The sequence below is a fragment of the Equus caballus genome, chromosome 17 (genome assembly GCF_041296265.1).
Source record: "Equus caballus isolate H_3958 breed thoroughbred chromosome 17, TB-T2T, whole genome shotgun sequence".
Taxonomy (NCBI): domain Eukaryota; kingdom Metazoa; phylum Chordata; class Mammalia; order Perissodactyla; family Equidae; genus Equus; species Equus caballus.
In genome coordinates this window covers 68,483,743-68,504,098 of record NC_091700.1, presented here as the reverse complement: position 1 = coordinate 68,504,098, position 20,356 = coordinate 68,483,743, and the positions used below count along the sequence as shown (strand labels likewise).

The 20,356-nt window shown below is 37.4% G+C and overlaps 1 long non-coding RNA gene across 5 annotated transcripts in view; it reads left to right on the top strand.

The window, feature by feature from the left end:
• Window positions 1-20,356, top strand: part of LOC106781877 (uncharacterized) — a 179,153-nt gene that overhangs the window by 123,540 nt on the left and 35,257 nt on the right. For 3 of the 5 annotated variants that reach the window (XR_002801050.2, XR_002801051.2, XR_011427830.1), the window contains 2 exons: window positions 3,601-3,876; window positions 4,835-6,299. The exons of the other annotated variants lie outside the window; for them this stretch is intronic. This is a non-coding gene — a long non-coding RNA (uncharacterized lncRNA). Of the gene's footprint in view, window positions 1-3,600; window positions 3,877-4,834; window positions 6,300-20,356 lie in introns of those variants that run through there. 5 annotated transcript variants of the gene reach the window in all.

Sequence of the window (20,356 nt, the reverse complement as noted above, 5' to 3'; positions counted from 1 at the left end):
TAACTTTGTCAGTGGCAGATTGCTCCCCCTCTGTGTTTCAGAGATGACAGCAGCAGTGGATTGTTTTTTTCTCTTGAGGGCTTCTCATTTTCTGGAGTTTGGTTCATTTAGGTTTCCTTTTGTAATCAGTTCTTAAATGGATTTCCAAAACAGCTATACTTGTATAGCTTATCTGAATTGTTTGGCTCTTACCTATTTTTGACCCTAATTTACTGATGGCAAAATAAGCTCTGCTCTTACACTTGAAAACACATGCCTTCTTTGAATGCGATAGTGATAGGAAACACAATGGTGATGATGGTGTTGGAAGTGATTTCGGAGAAAAGACCAATGAATTTCATACTAGTTTTACACAGATGTTAAATTCGAGAATATTCTCTATTAGGTGATAATATGGAAAGTGATTACATATAACTGCTATTGCATGTGGAGGTATTATTGTTATTGAGGGTAAAATTCTGTTGAGAATGTGTTTCTGCCAGATAAGGAAACAATTTGGTTCCAGGTTTTTAAAGATGTAAATTGGACACTAGATTTGCTTGTTGTCTGATATTTTTGGAATTTTTTTTTTTTTTTTGAGGAAGATTAGTCCTGAGCTAACATCTGCTGCCAATCCTCCTCTTTTTGCTGAGGAAGACTGGCCCTGAGATAATGTCTGTGGCCATCTTCCTCCACTTTATATGTGAGACGCCTACCACAGCATGGCTTGACAAGCAATGCCATGTCCACACCCGGGATCTGAACTGGCGCACCCCGGGCCGCCGAAGTGGAAAGTGTGAATTTTACTGCTGTGCCACAGGGCCAGGCCCTATTTTTGGAATTTTTAAGGATGTTATTGCATTCATAGAATGAAAGAATGCACCACATTTTTCAGGGACAGAAAAGACTGAATGGCAAAATTTAGAGTTAGAAACTTGGAAGACAGATTTTCTATAGATTATTATCACCTGTTCCATGATTAAACAACAATTATCAAGGAAATAGGTGATGATCTTGATACTGTACATCCAAAAAGTTTATCAACAAATACCTCATGACTTGATGGGATATTTTGACTTTTATTTTCCATCACAATAAGATTTTGCATAGGAAATTCATTTCTTTCACAAAATTATATAACAAGTTTACCTATAACTTTATAGGACAAATTGTCAGAACTGGCTACCTATGCAGGATTAAATATGAATTTTGAAAATACAGTATCACTTGCTTGATTTTAGATTAAAGTTAAAAAATAATAAATTGAGCTTGTTGAAATAAAAGAAAATCTCTTCCGTTCCCATCGACATATTTGTGACTCTGATTTCTCTGGTGTGTTTTTATACTAATAAAATAAAGAAATAGTTCAGACATATATTATCTCTCATAAGTAGCATTGCTGTCAATCCAACCTAGATTAGATAAATTAGCAATCAAAAAGCAAGTTCAATGGTCACATTAAAAACTTTAAATATTGATGTACATGCTGCTTATTGAAAGTATGCCTATAGGTGTTTACTATGTGGAACTGTATTTTAATCATTATTTTTTCTTGCGTCATGATTGCAGAATGACAAAAAGTTAGGTGTCTATTAGCATTTCTATATATTAGTTGCCTATATGTACAGTTTCAATGAGCAGCTTGTATAATTGTAATTTTTCCTCTATTATCTTTACTCTAACTATATTTATTAAAATGTAATTTTATGTCTACATAAGCTAATAATAAAAGACATGGGCTTGAATTTTATATGTCTTTTTTGTCCATTTCATTTTTCTGTTAACTTATTTTTATTGTACTTTATAAAAGTACTGTTTTGTGAAAGATTGAACATCTTAAAAAAATTGGTTCATTATCACAGATAGTTTGGAAAGCACCATTCTAAAGCAGAGTTGTAGAATTTCAAAATTTAATATTGCACACCATTTGCATTCTTATTATTCAATTTGTTCAATAGCTCCCTTGCTGTTAAGCTGTAAATTTTAATGCCTTTCTGTTTGCAAGCTCTGTTTTCAATAATAGCAACTCAATAAAAGCTTCAAAAGCTGAAGTGTTCTGGGACTTCATTCACTGACTATTTTGATTCAAGATTTTTAAGTGATTTTGAACAAAATCCTGAAAAAATTTAGAGGGCTCATTTGCAAATGCTCAATACCATTTTAAGACAATTAATTTAAAAAGTAGTTCTCCAGATTTTCAAGTATACTAAAATCCAATTGACGTTAGTCAGAAAAGAGAAAAAGCACATAGTGCCATGATGAAGTATTTATTTTATATTCAAGATCATCCTACTAACAAAAATTGTATAGTTCGATAATATATGTATATATAAAAATAATTATGGGAGCCAGCCCCATGGCTCAGCGATTAAGTTCACATGTTCCGCTTTGGCCGCCTGCGACTCACCAGGATCTGCGGTTCAGATCCTGGGTGTGGAGATATGCATGGCTTATCAAGCCATGCTGTGGCAAGCTTCTCACATATAAAGTAGAGGAAGATGGGCATGGATGCTAGCTCAGGGCCAATCTTCCTCAGCAACAAAAGGAGGATTGGTGGCAGATGTTAGCTCAGAGCTAATCTTCTTCAAAAAAAATAAAGTAATAATTATGAATTTGAATAACTACAACTTCTATTTCAATCGGCAGAACATCAGAAAATATTGGTTGCAGTTTTGAATTATGTGTGTACCGCAACCAATTCCAAATACAGTTTTGTTCCGCAGATTTCTTCATTTAATAAAAATGTTTTTATTGTAACGCTGTCCTCCATCAAAATTTGTATTTGCAATATCACCAAAGCAGACATAATTTTATCTTTACTATTGAACTTTATAACTGACCCATGTTGGATGTTCAATTGAAAGCATGAACTTAAAAAAGAGTCTTACTCTGATTTTATAAATTGGATGAGAACAAAGCATTTTAAAAATAAATCTAACTGATTATCTGTTGGAGGCCTTTGATGATACTAACATAAAACTGGCTTCATTAAACTATTTTCAAAGTTTTATTTCAGTTAATGGAACCAATATATTAACAGCTATTGCATTATTTATATATGCATAAGAAAACTTGAAACTAAAATAAGTTAAATTAATTTAAAAGAATAGTCATTTGATCTACTTGAAAAGTTGTGCTTCACAAAGTGATGTGCGGTACCTCTGTGGGTATGTGTTAAGTCATTGTCTTCAGATGGATGAGTTAAATGGTCAATATAACTACTAGCTTTTCAAGTAGATGCTGCTAGTTCTTTGGCAGATCTGTGTCTTCTGGTTTTCACAATTTCTGCTGTTAGAATTGCCCCCACGTTGGACAGTAAATATAGACAAACAAATTACTTATCATCAACAGTCCTGAGAAATGGAAATCCACTTGTTAATTTTTCATTAAACATGTACTTTTTATCTCATTACTGCGGAAAAGGTTTATTGCAAACTAAAAGATTAGTACCAAGCAATAAAATGAGTAAATTGTTATAGATACACTATGTGACAAATTACAAAATTTCTTTCATGAGAGCTTTTGGGTGCTCACCCTGAACTCTAAGATGAGACTGCTCAGCCTCTATTTAAAGCACACATTTTTCACATCACATAACCTAAGATTTCTCATGCTTTTCAGAGGTTTGGTCCATCTCTCAGAGGAACTGGCTGGTACAAGATTGTCTGGCAAGGTGTCGAAGGAGCTGGCCAGTTAGGCACTATCACCAAGCTCCCTGGACATGAAGATGTTGGTTGTGTTTGGAAAAGGTTCTGAGAATGCAGTGGTGGATTGGACTCACTCTCTGCCATGTGAGGACACGGAGAGAAGATGGCCCTCTATGAACCAGGCAGCAGGCCCTCACTAGACACTGAGTCAGCTGGCACCTTGATCTTGAACTTCCCAGCCTCCAAAACTGTGAGAAATATGTTTGTTTAAGCCACCCAGTCTATGCTGTTTTTGTTATAGCAGCCTGAATGGATGAAAACATCCTCCTATTGGTAATAATTATAGGCCCTAGACAAAAATTTTAAAACAACTACTACTACTTGAAGGCCACTGGAAAACAAACAAAAGCAAGCAGAAGTTGGAGATGATATGACTTTTGCAAAAAAGCAAACCACGCCGAACAACATTCACTCAATCTCTAACTCACATCATGTACAAAATTAATTTGAGATGGATTACAACCTAAACATAAAAACTAAAACTAAAAAGTTTTATAGAAACTTTAGAAAATTAAAACTTCAGAAAATTTAGAAAACTATAGAAATGAAAACATAGGAGAATATATTCATTACCTTGAGGTAGACATGGATTTCTTAAACTAGACTCTTAAGAGGAAAAGAATTATAAATCATACTTTATAAAAATTTGTTTTCTGCTCATCAAGACACTGTTAAACTGGGGGCTGGCCCCGTAGGGTAGCGGTTAAGTTCAGCGTGCTCCACTTTGGTGGCCCAGGTTCATGGGTTCAGATTCTGGGTGCAGACCTATACCACTTGTCAGCCAGGCTGTGGCAGCGACCCACGTATAAAGTGGAGGAAGATTGCCAGAGATGTTAGCTCAGGGCTAATCTTCCTCAAGCAAAAAAAAAAAGAAGATTGGCAACAGATGTTAGCTCAGGGTGAATCTTCCTTGGCAAAAAAAAAAAGAAGACACTGTTAAAGAAATTAAAAGACAAGCCACAGACTGGGAGAAGATATTTGCAATACATATACTGGACAAAGTATTTGTCTCTGGAATGTATAAATAACTCTTACAAATTCAAATAAGATAATTTCACACAGGTATGCTTTATTTGGGAACTTATTAAAAAGTATAAAATTCACTATTGAGATAACAATGTTTAATTTTCCTTATGTCCTATTCACAGTGACCTACAGTATCACTCCGTGTTGTACAGATATTTGATCATTAAACTTCTACCTCACCCAACCGAAGAATCTCTGACACAGATCTTACTTTCAGGAGCCCTGTTTGAGCAACTCTAAGCTGAGATGAGAACAGTCTTGCTGCAAATGAACTTCGTCTCTGAGCTCTTTTTGTTGATGTCTAGAGTGAGAGTTTCTAGAATCTATCTGTGGGATCTATATTAAGTTATAGTTTGTATCAAATGGCATGATAGTCTTTACCAAGCAAGAGGGCAGTGGAGTGTTTTTGTGGTTCTTTATGGGCACTGAAATATTTACTAACCATGTTGGTTTTATTAAGTAATTGGAGATACAGACAAATCAACACCTCGGGGAAATCTACCTGACTCAAAACATTTCAGTCAGTTTCCTGGTCACTGCTGAGCCGAAGAATTCATCGGGAGTGAATGCCAGAGTTGAGGGTTGTTCTGAAGACCCTGAACCCAGCAGGAAACAGCCTGGAGAGCCATGTACAACTGGGCAGAGAGGAAATGACAGGAGACAGGTTGGGTTGACTGTCTTAGGCAAGAACATATTGGAACGGCGTTGAACAACGTGAAGAGGGAATCACAGATATTCAAAGGATATTAAGACCTTTTTCCTTCCCCTGTATCTCTAAATTTCAAAGTAAAAAAACAAAACAAAACCTAATTTTTTTGTAAAGTTTGTAAAACTTGAAATTAGGCACTTTGGGTTGGAAAAGGGTTATAAATCAGACACATTGAAAAATACCTCTACTAAACATTGAACATAACTACATTTGATAAACCTCTCCTTGCCTAAAACTTCAACTACTACTTTTTGAGGGTTAAATATATAAAGTTTGGATCAACTTTTTTTTTATGTTAAATATCCCTGATATTGAAAGTAATTCTAGCATTTTCTAGTGTTGCTAGATGAAATACAGGATGCCCAGTTAAATATGAGTTTCAAATAAACAACAAATTTTTAAAATATAAATGTCCCATGCTGATAAATATTCATATAAAATGAAGGAATTTTCCTTTTAGAGATAAGCAGACAGGAAACTAAGTAATTGTGTGTCTGCTGTGGAAGTAAAAGTTCTAGCTGCCAAGGGTCAGCCTTAATTCTTGTTTCAAGCAAACACATCTTTCCTTTGCAGTCTGTTCCGTGTGTCCCACGCAGCATGGGGATATACTTGTCCTAAAAATTATTTGTGGTTTATCTGAAATCTGAATTTACCTGGTATCCTGTACGTTTATTTACTAAATCTTGCAATCCTGTTTCTATTACCAAATCTATTGAGTATGATTTCTATAAATTTGGTCTCTGGTTTAAGTTAAATATCTATACTTCTAATTCCTGAAGCTGTTTAAATGGTTTCATTAAATAAAAGTAATATGATCCAATATGATTGTTCTAATTTCTGAAGACTATCTACGTCATTAAAGTTTAACTTTCAATTTTGCTTGGAACCTCCCTTCTTTCTTACTAAGAGTCTGCCTTTCTCCCCCACCCTATATATGTATATATACATATATATATATATATGCATATATATATATATGTTTGTAAACACGTGCACTCAGATATAATCATATTTGGTGACTTTTTCCATTAAACCCTCACAGAATTTTACATATTAACACGCACTACATGTTTGAAGGTAAGTAATAAAGGATTGAATGAATGATTACTAAGCAATTTCACCCTGTTTGATCTCTCCATTCAGTACTTATTTTTATGGAAGTCTCTAATAGCTTAAAACATTTTAATTGTTTATATTACCCTTGATGTGTTTTTGTTAATCTCTTTGCTACAACCACATTGCCTTTCCTTGCTTGGTCGTAGGCATGGATTTCAAATAACCAGGCCAAAATCATCGCCAGTAGAAATACAGACAAACACCATTGTCTTTCTTTAAGAAAGAAATGTCTAGCCAAAGACAAAGAGAAATTTTGTCCATTGGTAACTCAGGTAGGAGACTTAAAAAATGAAACAAAAATTTCAAGAGGTTAAACAGAATCCCCTGAAAAGAAGGCAAAGATATGTTTGCTTGGAACAAGAATTAATGGTACCCTCTTGGTAGCTGGCATTTGTACTTAAATGGCAGACACACAATTGCTTATTTTCTTGTCTGTTCTGCTCATCTCTAAAACGAAAACTGCCTTATTTTACATGATTATCTGTCAGCATTTCTTATTAGTCCAACTTTATCTTGATTTTCATTTTATGCTATAGTTTTTGGCTGTGCTCCTGGAAGTTTATTTTGGACAAATGAGACGCTTTAACTATGACAACAAACTTAAAATCAAGCATCTTTTATTCTCATTTAGGCCCCTAAATTATTATTTTATAGTAATTCTTTTTCCCTCCACTCAACATTTTTGTCCATCTTTGAAAACATAGGCTGAGAAGCCTTTGAATTCGGAAAAGAGAGAAAAGATTACTTCCGGAGTTCGCTCCTTTTGTAGAGAGATGTTGCTCTCCTGACTTTGAATTCATAGCCATTGGCCCTCCCTTGTTCTTCCACAGCGAGCTCAGAGTAGTAGTACAAAAGACCAAAAACTAATCATTGGCCCAAATAGGGCTGCTGTGCATGAAAACATGAATACACATCCCTGAAGAACTCTGAATTAATCAGGGGAAAGGTCTATCCACTTCCCCAGTTCGTGAGCAAATTCCTAGGAAGTATTCAACTGCTTATTCCTGTGAGTCAACTCTACCCTCTGGATGGGAGAATTGAGTTAGATGAAGGATTGCCCAAATTCACATGCAAATCAAGGAGCCTCAATTTTGTTTTCTCTCTTCTGTCTGGAGCACATGAAACTAGAATTTAGCTTAGTTATTCTTTTCAATTGGTTTTAGCTTTTGCTGTTAGTTATATAAATAATTAAAATGTAAATGTGTACTGTAGGGTGACTTTTATATCACAGAGAGCAGATCATTTAGTAATTTTCAAGAGAATTTTTCTTTAATATTATAATTATATTCAGTGAAATAGCTATTGAAAATAAACTTAGGATTCACTCAGCAGTAGGAAAGTTCAGAATTAAATGCTTATGTATTTTTTATCATAATATTTAATTGTGTATTAAAAATGCATTACTTTTGACAGAAACAAAGGGATCTCTGGGGAGTAAACACACCAGTCTGTTTAAGTTCTCTGAAACCAAATGGAATTTATCATTTGAAATTTGCTTTGTATCTCAGAGAACCTGAGATTGCCTTGGTTGTTGGATAATTGGCTAGGTTTTTGGGACTCAAGGTTAGTCTTTTCCTGCACAAAAGTAATCAGTTGGTAAGATGCAGAAGACATTAGCATATACTAATTTAAATAGTTAGAAGAATATCTACTGACTGTAAACTATTGACTAAATGAATAAATAGTATAAAATCCCTGAAGCCATGCACCTAGGAAACTTCCTGTGAGGTCTGGGAACCCAGTGATTTAACGAGCAAGGTGCAGAACAGTGTAATTGGCCGTGAGTTTGTCCTTTGGTCTGGGAGGGCATTTGGCAGAGAGGAGGTGACTGTTTGGGATGTGGATGTGCTGTGTTTCAGTGATGCACACTTCATTGGTTCCACTGATAACCTTTACAGATTAGGGGGGAAAACAGGTTTCCAAATAGAGAGTGTATTAGTCAGGGTTCTCCAGCGAAACAGAACCAATAGGAGATAAATATATATAAAGAGATTTACTGTAAGGTATCAGTTCACGTGATTATGGAGGCTGAGAAGTCCCACTATCTGCCTTCTGCAAACTGGAGATGGAAGAAAGCCACCAGCATGAAGTTCAAAGACCTGAGAACCGGGGAGCTGATGGTATAGATTCTAGTCTGAGTCTAAAGGCCTGAGAACCAGGAGCATCAGCTCAAGCAAGCAGGCAGAGGTCCTCAAATTCAACCTTCCTCTGCCTTTTTGTTCTGTTCGGCCCCTCCATAGACTGGAGAGGCTGCCCACCCACATCGGGGGAGGGCCATCTGCTTTACTTAGCCTACTGACTCAAATGCTAATCTCTTCTGCAGGCACCACCACAGACACACCCAGAAATAACGTTTAACCAGCTCTCTGGGCATCTTGTGGTCCAGTGGAGTAAATATATAAAATCATCACAAAAGGTAGTTGGACAGGATTCTCAATACATCCATATAAATTTTGTTACAATTAAACAATTGCTGTAAGTGCTTTAAGTAATTAACTAATTTTAATTAATTGCTTAAGAAAGTAATTAACCAGCTTGGCTTTGGAGAGGTAAATGTTAAAGAAGTGAGAAGTAAAGATGTGTTTAGAGTGTGCTGCAGAACAAGTGTTTGCTGAACTTGCCTATAACCTCGACAAGAACAAGCTCCTGACACATTGCTAGCATGCCTTAAGAAATAAGTGTATCGTCAAGTGAAGCAGGTTATACTTGGTTCTCTATAGTTACCTGGGAAATGTCCTGTTATCCAGCTGGCTATCAGGTCGGTGATCAAGTGCTCCCTGGATACCTGAATTGTCTGTTAACTCAAAGCTCAGTAGGAGTGAAAGTTGGGGTACCTGGCACACATTGTGTTGAGCCTCCTCCCTAATATGAGCTGAATGTCCAGGAAGGAATTGGGGGGGGCAGGGGCGGGGAGGGAGTGTGAATAAAAGACACACCTAGCTGATTTCATTCATGAAAGTTTGGGCAAAGAATCCCTCATCTGTCTAAATCCAAGCTTGTGATCGTGGCAATAATACCTTTCTAAAACAGAGCTGGTGTCATTAAGTGAAACAATTTCTATCCTTCACCAGTATCTGCAGATGGAAGAAAATACACTTAAAATCAAAAGCCGTTAATGCTGATGAGGTTAACTTCAGAGCCCAGTCTTAAGACAAAACTTCTAAACTATACTTAGCAACAACAAATCAGCGTTGCTCACTTGTCATAATTTCCAAAAAGCTTTGATACCCTAGTGAGATTTTTATTCAGAATAACTATTTATTACTGTTCTAGTAAATGAGTGAATGATGTTAGAGACCATTTTACAAAACTCCCGAGGATTGTCATTTCCCTGCTGTAAAAAGCCTACAGTGTTGAACTGTTGAATTATGCTGTTAAAAGAGTTTTTATTTTCTTTTACATTAAGCCTAGTAGTAAAGAGAGGGCACCTTCAAAGAATATAAACAATAATAATGGTTTCTTTCTAAGACATCAAGATTTTAGTGAGCACTAACTTCTCAGATAGTTCATGTCCTAGGAAACGACATTTCTCCCTTTAGAGGTGTATTTACCATGTTGGCCACATAATTTTGTCCCATTTGGGCCTCAGGGCCTCTTGCGTTTCTCCAGATTAGACGTGATGAGCTTTAGTTAACCAAAAATCCCAGTGGTAAACGGATTTTGTTAAGGACTGTAATCAAAACCCAGCTATCTCATTCTCCACTTATTCCGTATTCAGTGTCAGACCCTTGCTGCAAATCTTTGTTACTTTTATGATTGGATAGTTTTCTCAAGGGAGGTGGTCATCCACGGAAAGAATTAAATGTGTATTAGCAAGTCTGACCCTTTAGGGTATGTTTACACTAAGACTATTAGTTCTTAGATAAAATCTGTAAGGCTCAGAGCAGGAATGAAGATTTCATATATAACCTCACTCTCTCAGGGCAGGATAAATTATTAAAACAGTCTTGGAGGCATGCTCAGGAGCTATGGGATTTCTACTAATGCTTTTATGGGTGTGGTTTCAATGGAAATTTTTAATAAGTGACCTGTGATTTTGAGCCAGGTAAAGCGCTTTTTCACATATACTGAAAGTAGCAACATGAAAATGCTAGAGGCAATGTGTTTGGGCTTTATTTATGCGCTATAGATTTTAATTGTTTTCTCCTCAAAACTGAGACACTAGGAATCATTCATTCTTACTTTAAATATTAGAGAAATAGGATTCATTCATAAAATATTTTTTAAATTAGGAATTTTAAAGATATTTTATTCAGCAAAGTCATTTTCTGTTTTCTGATGATCCCACCCAAAGGTTTATAAAAATAATTTAGTAGTTCACACCTTTGAAAAATATTATGTTTCTTTTCCATTGGAAGATTTGGGACCCTGTGAAGATCGATTGCATATTCCTCCAGCTTCCAAATATTTCTATGAAGCTTATATCAAATTAAAATGTCCTTGAAGGGGAGAAACAGGAGAATGGAATTCAGATTTGGGAGATGGTGTGGCAAGGCTTTATCAATCAAGTTTACAGATAGATGAATATGAAATTTAACACCCACCCTCATGCACCTGCACATTTTTGTAGCAGTTGGTGGTGGCATTGTATTCTTCCCTACTTGCTAGCATCCTGCACCATGAGATTTCTCTACCTCCACTCCCATCTCACAGTGCAGTTCACACACTGTCATCAACCAAACCCTGAGGATAAATCTGTGTTTACAATGAGTAAATTCATGGAAGTCCATGCACATTCCTTACTCACTGTGCCCTGCTCTCAGATCTGTGCATTTGAGAATAAGAAATAATTTCCTCATACAAAGCAATGGTCCATGGCATTGGGAAATTGCATGGACTCATCTCCTTGGTGGAATTCCAATGGACTCTGCTTTTGTGTAGAACTAAGATTTATTCTGTGTTTCTAAGTTCCATACCTGTGGCACAACTAAAAGCCAAAGAATGGCTCATCATACGCATAGTGAAGCTAGAAGTTGGTTCCCTATTTCGGTATATAATGTCTGTCTCATCCATTTGAAGCACTAGCTATGCCTGGTTTTTAGGGCATTAGTGTTGTGATAAGAGTGTTAACATTAGCCAGGTTTAGAACATTGTTGAGGTGTACATATATGACTTTTAAGGAGATTACTAAACTAAGCCAAGGAACATGGCCAAAACTTCCTTGTATCTCTGTTAAACAGAATGCAAAGTCCCGGTTTGGGAGTGGAGGTGATCTGCTATCAGCTATGGGGCAGAATGCTAGAGAATAGACGAAAAGGAGTAAAGACTACAGCCCTGCAAAATAAAGCAGTAAAATGATTGACAGTCCCGCAATAGACTGATGGTACCAAAAGTTGCTCTTTGAAGAAGCAGCAGATACTAAAAAGGGAGTTTAGTGAGCAAGAGGAAACAAGGGTTAATGATTAAAATTGATACAGTGGACCAGGAGGTTGGGCAAACAGGGAAGAGAAGCTTTTGCATCAGAGAGATACAGTTGAGCAAGTAGCTAGAATTCCTTTGCTCTGGAACCAGGCAGTTTGCTTTAACCTGGAGAATTCCTCTTGGAGTAGCAGTTAACTTTTTCTGCACTTGCTTTGCTTAAAATGTTTCTATTCCAGTTGCATGGTCTCTATCCAGCAGAAGTAGGGGTGAACCGGGAGCCCATATAAGCTAAAGTAAATATATGTGTGTTTAGAAGGGTGGGCAGAGAAGAAAGAGGAGGAAGGGCTAAGGCTTACAGCTACATGTGTTATTTTCCCTTTCCTCGTGTATTCCAATCTTGTTTGATGGCATCAGCGTTCATCCAATTATCTAAGGTAGAAATCCAGAAGTCACTCCTGAGCACTCCCCTCTTGTACCTACGTTCAATAAAGTATCAAGTTTAGTCCATTTTATGTCTGAAATATTTCATGTATCCTTGTCTCCATCCAAAGTGTCCTAATTCAATGTTTCATTATCTCAGTGCTATTTCAGTATCTTCTTAACTGATCTTACCAAGAGTCCAAACTCAGGCTTCACTTTGCTTCATAAGTATTTTCTTTTTTATAAAATTAAAATCTGATCATACTTCTATCCTTCTTGAAGCTATTCACTGGATCCTATGACTTATAAGATAGGGTCCAAGTGAAGATATTTGAAGAAATCAGATATCTGGATCTAGAATTCAGGGAGAAGTACTCAGTATTGGGCTCATAGACTTGGGAGTTACCAGCATGAAGATGGAAGCTAGATTCATAGGTCTGTGTGGGAATTCCTAAGGAGCTCTCACAGAGCAAGGCAACAGAAAAGCAAACAACAGAACTCCAGAGAAGTGTGTCATTTAAGGAGTGGCCAAAGAAAAATGGTTCAAAAACTAATAAGGTGGGGGCCAGCCCTGTGGCATAGTGGTGAAGGTCGGTGCATTCCACTTCAGCCGCTTGGGTTCTTAGGTTCAGATCCCAGGCACAGACCTACAGCACTTGTCAGCCATGCTGTGGCAGGGACCCATATACAAAATAGAGGAAGATTGACACAGATGTTAGCTCAGAGTGAATCTTCCTCAGGGAAAAAAAAAATAATGAGGGAATATTCTTAGGAATGGGAGGGGCATTGAGTTTTACAAAGGGAGGGGTTATGAATGTTAAGTGGAGCAGAGAGAGAGGCAAAGACTGAAGAGTGTCCATTGGATTTAGTCTTTGGGAATGCAATGGTAGTAAAATCACTAATAACCTGCTTCACTGCAACAGTGTGTAGAAGAGGGCGTGAATAGGACAGATGACAAATGTGGGGGGTTGCAGGGAATGTGAATAAAAGGTAATGAAGAGGAGTCAATGAGTAAAAAATATTGCTTTAAAAACTTTGAACGATAAAAGTAAAGAGATTATGGGTGTTGGTAGGACTGAGGGAGAGGATCTGGCAGATGGAAGGGTTGGAAGATTCGGGTAAAGCAGGGAATGATTGGTGGGCAAGTTCCTGAGGAAGCAAGAGGTGATGGAATAAAGAGTCAAGGTGAAGGAGTTGGCTTTACATAAGAAAATATCCTTAAGTATCAGAGATAATGAAGGAGGGATCCCTGAAGATGTGGGCAAAAGTTTGCCGGCGAGCCTCTAGGATGTAAAAATACACTGTACAGATTAATAGTGTATGTCCTGGGCCAAGCTGCTACGGCTTTGCTGCTTAGCTTTGTGACCTGGACAAATTGTTTAACTCCACTGGGCTTCAGTTTCTCTTAATATAGAAGTAATAATAGAGTCTACCACATAAGGCAGTGAAGATTAAAATAGTTAACACCTGTAAAGCGCTTAAAGTGTTGGTAGTAATATGGTGAGCATCCAGTAAGTGTTAGCATTGTTAGGTGAGCTGGCATAGTTACTACACTTGAGATTCCTGAAGTGGTCATATCTGTATTACTTTAACTTATTCTGGTAAAAACTCTACCCCCTGGCAGTAGGGGTGGACACATGGTCAAGGTTAGGACCAGCAGAATACTCAGACTTTCTGTCTGTAGTGACTGGTTCAAAGCTGGCACATGATTAAAGCAAGAGCAAATAAAATCTTTCCTAGGCTGTTGTCTATCTAAGTTAAATTGGTGGAGAGTTTTCTGCCTTTTGCAAGCCCAGAGTTGCTAGGATACATATCCCTTCCTATGTGGGGAAAGACCATGTCATACGTAGAAGAGAGGATGAAACTAATATTTGGAAGAAAGCATAGACAAGCAATGAAGAGAAAGAGAGAAACATCTGGGCAGTGGTTGAGTCCCTGCATTCACTTGACCTTAGACCAAATTCTGGCCTTTTCCAAGGTGACAATGTGAGCAAAATTCCCTCCTTTTTAGGCTAAGGAGCATGAAAGTTTTGTTTTGTTTTCGTTGCTTGCAGCAAAAGGAGACCATCAAATACATGGAAAGTTGTGTGCCACATGTCCTCTAAGATCAAATGGGAAATAGGCTTGTGAATTGGATGTGTCTAGGTCCATCAAGGAAATATGAAAGGAGGTTGGTGCGCCCTCTATTTCAGTTATACATTCGACTACAAAATGGTTTCTTCAACAACTGAGAAGTTCTAGATTCTTCCATGTGGTTTATATAACTATTTGCTTACTCAGTTCAAACCTGTAGACATGAACTTTGGATTTTTTTCCTCCAACGGTGATCTAAAATATGAAAGATACTGTTAGCTTTCTAACATTCTCTTTTCTCTCTAAGGAAGATGGGAATGATGGGAGGAAAAGGCAGATTATAATGCTGGTCTATTGGACCTTCTGACTTGCTGCCTTCAGAGGTGATGCTCTCTATACTAACTATGTGATATTTCCTGCCAGCATTGTCAAAATTGCGATGTCTACTCAAATCCTGATTAACTGCAACTGAGAGAGTTGACTAAGTTGCATAAAAATAGTCAAAATTGTGTTATTTATATCAAATTAAATATGTAAATGCCATTATTAAATGTTAGTTTATATGATAATGATACAGTAAGAGACCAGAGCAATTGTGAAAAATTTCTTGTACCAGAGAGCAGAAGGCCCAGCTAGGATCCTCCTGTTGATTACTAGTTTGTGTCCTCTTTCAAATGGATATAATTCTCAGGGCCTCCTTTTCCTTGCATGTAGACAGAGAGGGCCGAACTTGAAAGGCCTCACACTCCAGGATTGTATGTTGCTAATTGTAGTATATGCTGTCTAAATTTGCAAACCCAAAATTTCGTTCTCCTTGAAAGAGGTGGAGTTGGAATGACATAAGCACACTGCAGAACAGGAAATCTCACAAAATAATTTCCCTGCAACCTTCTGGTGTTGCTATTCTGGATTGTGCAAAAGTAAAACTCTCCTTAATCAGATTCCTTCATTTCATGACATCTACGCAAAAATTGAGATTTCTCTGAAACCTATCTATCAAACTCAGTCTGGTTCAACCACAGAACTATAAATACTGAGTTTTTTATTACTGTTAATAATCATTACAATTTGGGAAGAAAAGAAGTGAGTTGATGGAGCAAGAGTAAATCCTTTGCCTTACAGACTTGGGAAAGATAAAGGAAACTGAGGCAAAGGGCACCCAAGGCTTAGAATTGTATCCTGTGTCTGTAGTGATGAGAAAGCCAACGCCATGTGGGAACATTCTGCTGTGTGTTAATATTCTCTGGGATGAGGTTATCTTAGGTGAGCCTAAGGCTAAATAGCTCAGTCTAAGTATTAGGGACAGAGATTAAGACACTGCCTTGGCTCTGGCAAGCATCTCAGTTACTTTGCATATCTGAATCCAAGAAGGGATGAACAAATGGGGGCCAACATGGCCACAGCTGCATCAAGTCAACCATCTTTGACTCCTGAAGCCAAATGAGTCTTTTGTCAGTTTGTTGTTACGATATATAGACATTACAACTGGAGAGTCAGCTAAGATGTTCTGCACAATATACTGGTGGAAAAAAGCTTATTTTTCTTAGTTTCTTGGAAATCTTTTGAAGTATTGAGAGGAATCGATCGTCTTGGAAATCACTATTTCCCCAGCTCAAATACTTCTTTAGAGCTTTGTCAGACCATACTGTAGCCACAATTCAGGCAGACTCTCCTAACCCAGCCAAGCATTTTACAAGTATTTGAGCCACATGTCTTTCATACCAGTTTTATCCTACCGTTTTGGATCCAATAGCAGTCAGGGTAACACTTAATAAATTTAAACAACATTCTGGAAAGACATTGCTCACTCTTTAGTACAGATACGTATATAATATTTAGCATCTACCATTTTTTTTAATTGAAGATTGGCCCTGAGTAACATCTGTTGCCAATCTTCCACTTTACTTTTTCTCCCCAAAGCCCCAGCACATAGTTGTATATCCTAGTTGAAAGTCATTCTAGTTCTTCTATTGGGACGCTGCCACAGCATGGCTTGATGAGTGGTGTGTAGGTCCACGCCCAGGATTTACACTGGTGAACCCTGGGCTGCCAAAGCGAAGTGCATGAACCCAACCACGCAGTCACGGGGCCAGCCCCGTGATAATTCCTATTAGGTTATCATCTCTCATTTGTTACTGTTCTTCACGATTAGAAAAATCACTCTTCTGCCAATTCTTCTAAATATCATATTATACTCAGCTCCTTATACAAAATACTAGGTGATGGCCTTTGATCAAAAGCAATGAAATCTGCCCGGTTAAAACAAATAGGATAGGGGCTGGCCCAGTGGCATAGTGAAGTTCACATGCTTGGCCTTTGCAGCCCAGTGTTCTCGGGTTCCTATTCCGGGCATGGACCTACACACTGTTTATCAAGCAATGCTGTGGTAGCATCCCATATACAAAAAATGGTGGAAGATTGGCTCAGATATTAGCTCAGAGACAATCTTTGTCAAGAAAAAAAAAAAGAGGAAGATTGGTAACAGATGTTAGCTCAGGGCCAATCTTCCCCACCAAAAAAACCCACACACACACACAAAAAACCCAAAAGCAAATAGGATAAATGGACATTGACTCTTCAGAAATGCTTTTTTGCTTTATTTAAGGGCAAACTGGAATTGCATCTTTTAAACTTTGGTTTGCATCCTGTAATAAATTGCCATTTTAAGGATTGATTTTAATTTATCCTAATATCAAAGACTCCTGCATTTTGTTGACATCATTTATACTTAAGAAAAAACCATTTTCTACAATAAAGTACACAACCTTGTGGATAATCACCATGATCTTGTAGAACAGCTTATTAGCTGTAAAGGATTAGGTGGCAGTTTAAAAATATTGCTTGGGACCATCTGAACTCATCCTATTAGAAGATAAAAGCAGTATACTTTTAACACCAAAGCTGAAGGTTTTTTAATCATGATTATATCTGTGGCTATGTGGCCTTTTTAAAGAAAAGCAATGTGGGAAATTTGATTTTAAACGGTAAAGAATATTAAGCTATCTAGGGAGAATCTACTATAAGGTCAAAGAGCAACAGGGCCGAGAAAACTGTAATGATTATAGAATAATTAAGCTCGATTTTTTTCTACCTGAAGACAGAGAGGGCAAAACTATAAAAATATGCATCAGCTATGCCTTTATAACTTTTCTCTTGTGGTTATTCTTGAGAACGAAGAGCCATTCAGCTTAAAAATGAAATATGAATTTAAGGAATAGTACCTTAATTTTACTACCATTTTTATCTTTGTAATATTAATTTAAGATATTTTCCTTTACTCAAATTTCAGAGCCTCAACTTTTCCATTAATCCATTTATGTTCCTTTGTAATATAATCATTTTTAGAACTGAAAAGTGATCATTTTGAATCTCTTTTATCTATGTCATCTTGATATGGGATGTGCTTCTGATAACTGGTCAGTCTTTAAATTTAGTGAACTACAAGTTCTCCAGTCTGAAAGCTTCAGGTTACTCCTATTCCTCATGGTCTTCTCCGAGGCTGTAGACTTTCCTGTGAGGTTATCCTGCAGATGGTATAGTCCACATCATGTAGAGTTTGCTCTCTCTTATTTTGGGTGTACAGGAAAGCAGCACACATAGGCAGAGTTTCCAGTAGAAGTAGCATTGATTAACCTCTACCCACACCTAGGCTGCACAATTCCGCTGGTTTAAAATTTCTTATTGTCATGTTTACTCCGAAACCTTTAATAGATCCTCATTATCCACATAATAAAGTAAAAAATCTGCTACCTGGCATTCAAATGTTCTCGAAATTGGTCCTGTCACCCGTGATGATTTCATTGGTCCTCCCCTGTATCCCTCACCCAAGGGCATCTAACTGCTGTTCCCTCCCCGCCCCCACCCCCATACTCTAGGTTTGATCTCAGCCTAGACTCTCTCTCCAGGCAAAAAAGGGGGTCCACAGTCCATTTCACTGATTTCAGATTAAGTCAGGCTCATGCTTGGCCTTTGCCCTAACCTTGTGTTTCACTGCAAGTGGCTGAATGTTGCCCCAAAACAATTCCAAACACCCCAGTCTCTTGGCACCTGAATGTTTCCAATTTTCCTTCCGGCTAGAGGTGGGTATGTGACTTACTTCTGGCCAGTAAGATATAAGAAATCTCCTGGGAGCATTTCAGAAATATTTTCCCTCCGTGATTAAAAGACAGAGGCTCATAGGAACAAGCCATTGGCCTATTCTCCATTCTTTCACTTTCAGACCATGTATGAGTTTGTGTGACTAGAATGTTTTTTTGGAGCTTAAACAGCTGATTTGAGACCCTGAGGCAATAAATCAGAATACAAAAGCCAACATGAGGAGGAGGGCAGCGGTGGAGGGCAGGCCATGGGTAGGGTAAAGAGACATTCCCGCCTTGACCTCCAAGCCATCTTGGGACTGCCTGGTTCCAAACTTCATGATAAGTGAAAAATAAATGTCAAAATCTCTTAAGTCATTGTTAAGAACTCTGTCACTTGTGGCCAAACCATGTGAACTGATACACTGAGATTCACCCACCAGTAGCAAAGTTCTAGAGACCGGATAGGCCAGTACTAGCCTACATACAAGGTAGTCTTGAGTAAACACAGGTAAGTGTCTCCTTGTTAAAGTGTCAAGGCTGTAACAGGGAAGACATTGCTTTCTACGGTAAAGTTAGGTGTCATATGGAAAATGGGGGAATGATTGGTGAAGTTGACCACCAGATAGGTGGAGAGCATTCCTACACAAGGGGTGAGTAAAGGATGGGACAACAGAGTTAGGCTAGTAGATGTCTATGAGTGGGACTAGCCCCTTAAAATCAATCATATGCTATTGTCTATAGCTGTGCTGTGCAACATGACGGCCAATAACTACAGGTGGCAACTGAACACTTGAATTAGGGATAATGAGAATTGAGATGTGTTGTAAGCATAAAATACACATGGGATTTTGAAGACTTGGTATGAAAAAAGAATGTAAAATATCTCATTAATAATTTTTATATTGATTACATGATGAAATGACATTTTGGATATATTGAATAAATAAAACATATTATTAAAGTTAAAAAAAAGTCAATTTCATGGATTTGAATTCCAAGCACCCACCAGCTAGAGCAACTGCCCAGGTCAATAGTGAGATCTCGCTGTAGGGAACTGTATTGCCTGGTTCGAAGGCTTACAATGTAAGCTCTTTGAGAGTCAAGAGCCTGTCAATCTCATATCTCCAGATTCTAGAACAATGCCTGGCACACAGTAAGGCTTAAAAAAAATTGAAATAATTGTTTAAGTAATTAATGGCTTTCTCCTAATAATATCCAGGCAATATGTTTCTTCTACTGCCATAGGCCTCTGAGCTCAGTCCTGGCTCTGACTCTCCTGGCCTATATTGTCAATGACTGGCGAAGATGGATGGGTGGGTGGGTGGATGGATGGATGAATGGAGAGACAGACAGAAAGATATATACCATGGGAATTTTTTAAATGTTGATAAGATTATGAACTTCTAGAGAAAACTAGAAATTTAAATAGTATTTTACTTTGCATATACACACAAAATAAAATAAAGTGGTTTTCACCTCCATTCCCTTCAGATCTTCTAATTTCAATATGAATTAGAGAAAGTTGGGTAGGATTACTGCAGGCACCTGATGGCAGGTGGTAGATGGTCAACACATATTTGCTCAATGAACGAATCTCTGAATGATTAAATCGGATGCATGTTCAGCATCTCTGAGAGCAGTTTCAGAAAGAATTGTAAAAAAGAGTCGTTCCTTACCCACAAATATAATACCAAGCATGGAATATGACTGGCAAGGAAACATAAAAAAGAAAATGAAGAAGGGAAGGAAAAAAAACTAGATAAATTGTAAGTTAATTTAAAAGAGAAGGATAAAAAAGTTGAATTATTTTTATTCCAGAAGTAAGGAAAATAGATCCTTAGACTCATAAATGCTTATAATTTTGTATGTTCTCAAGTAAATTTCAA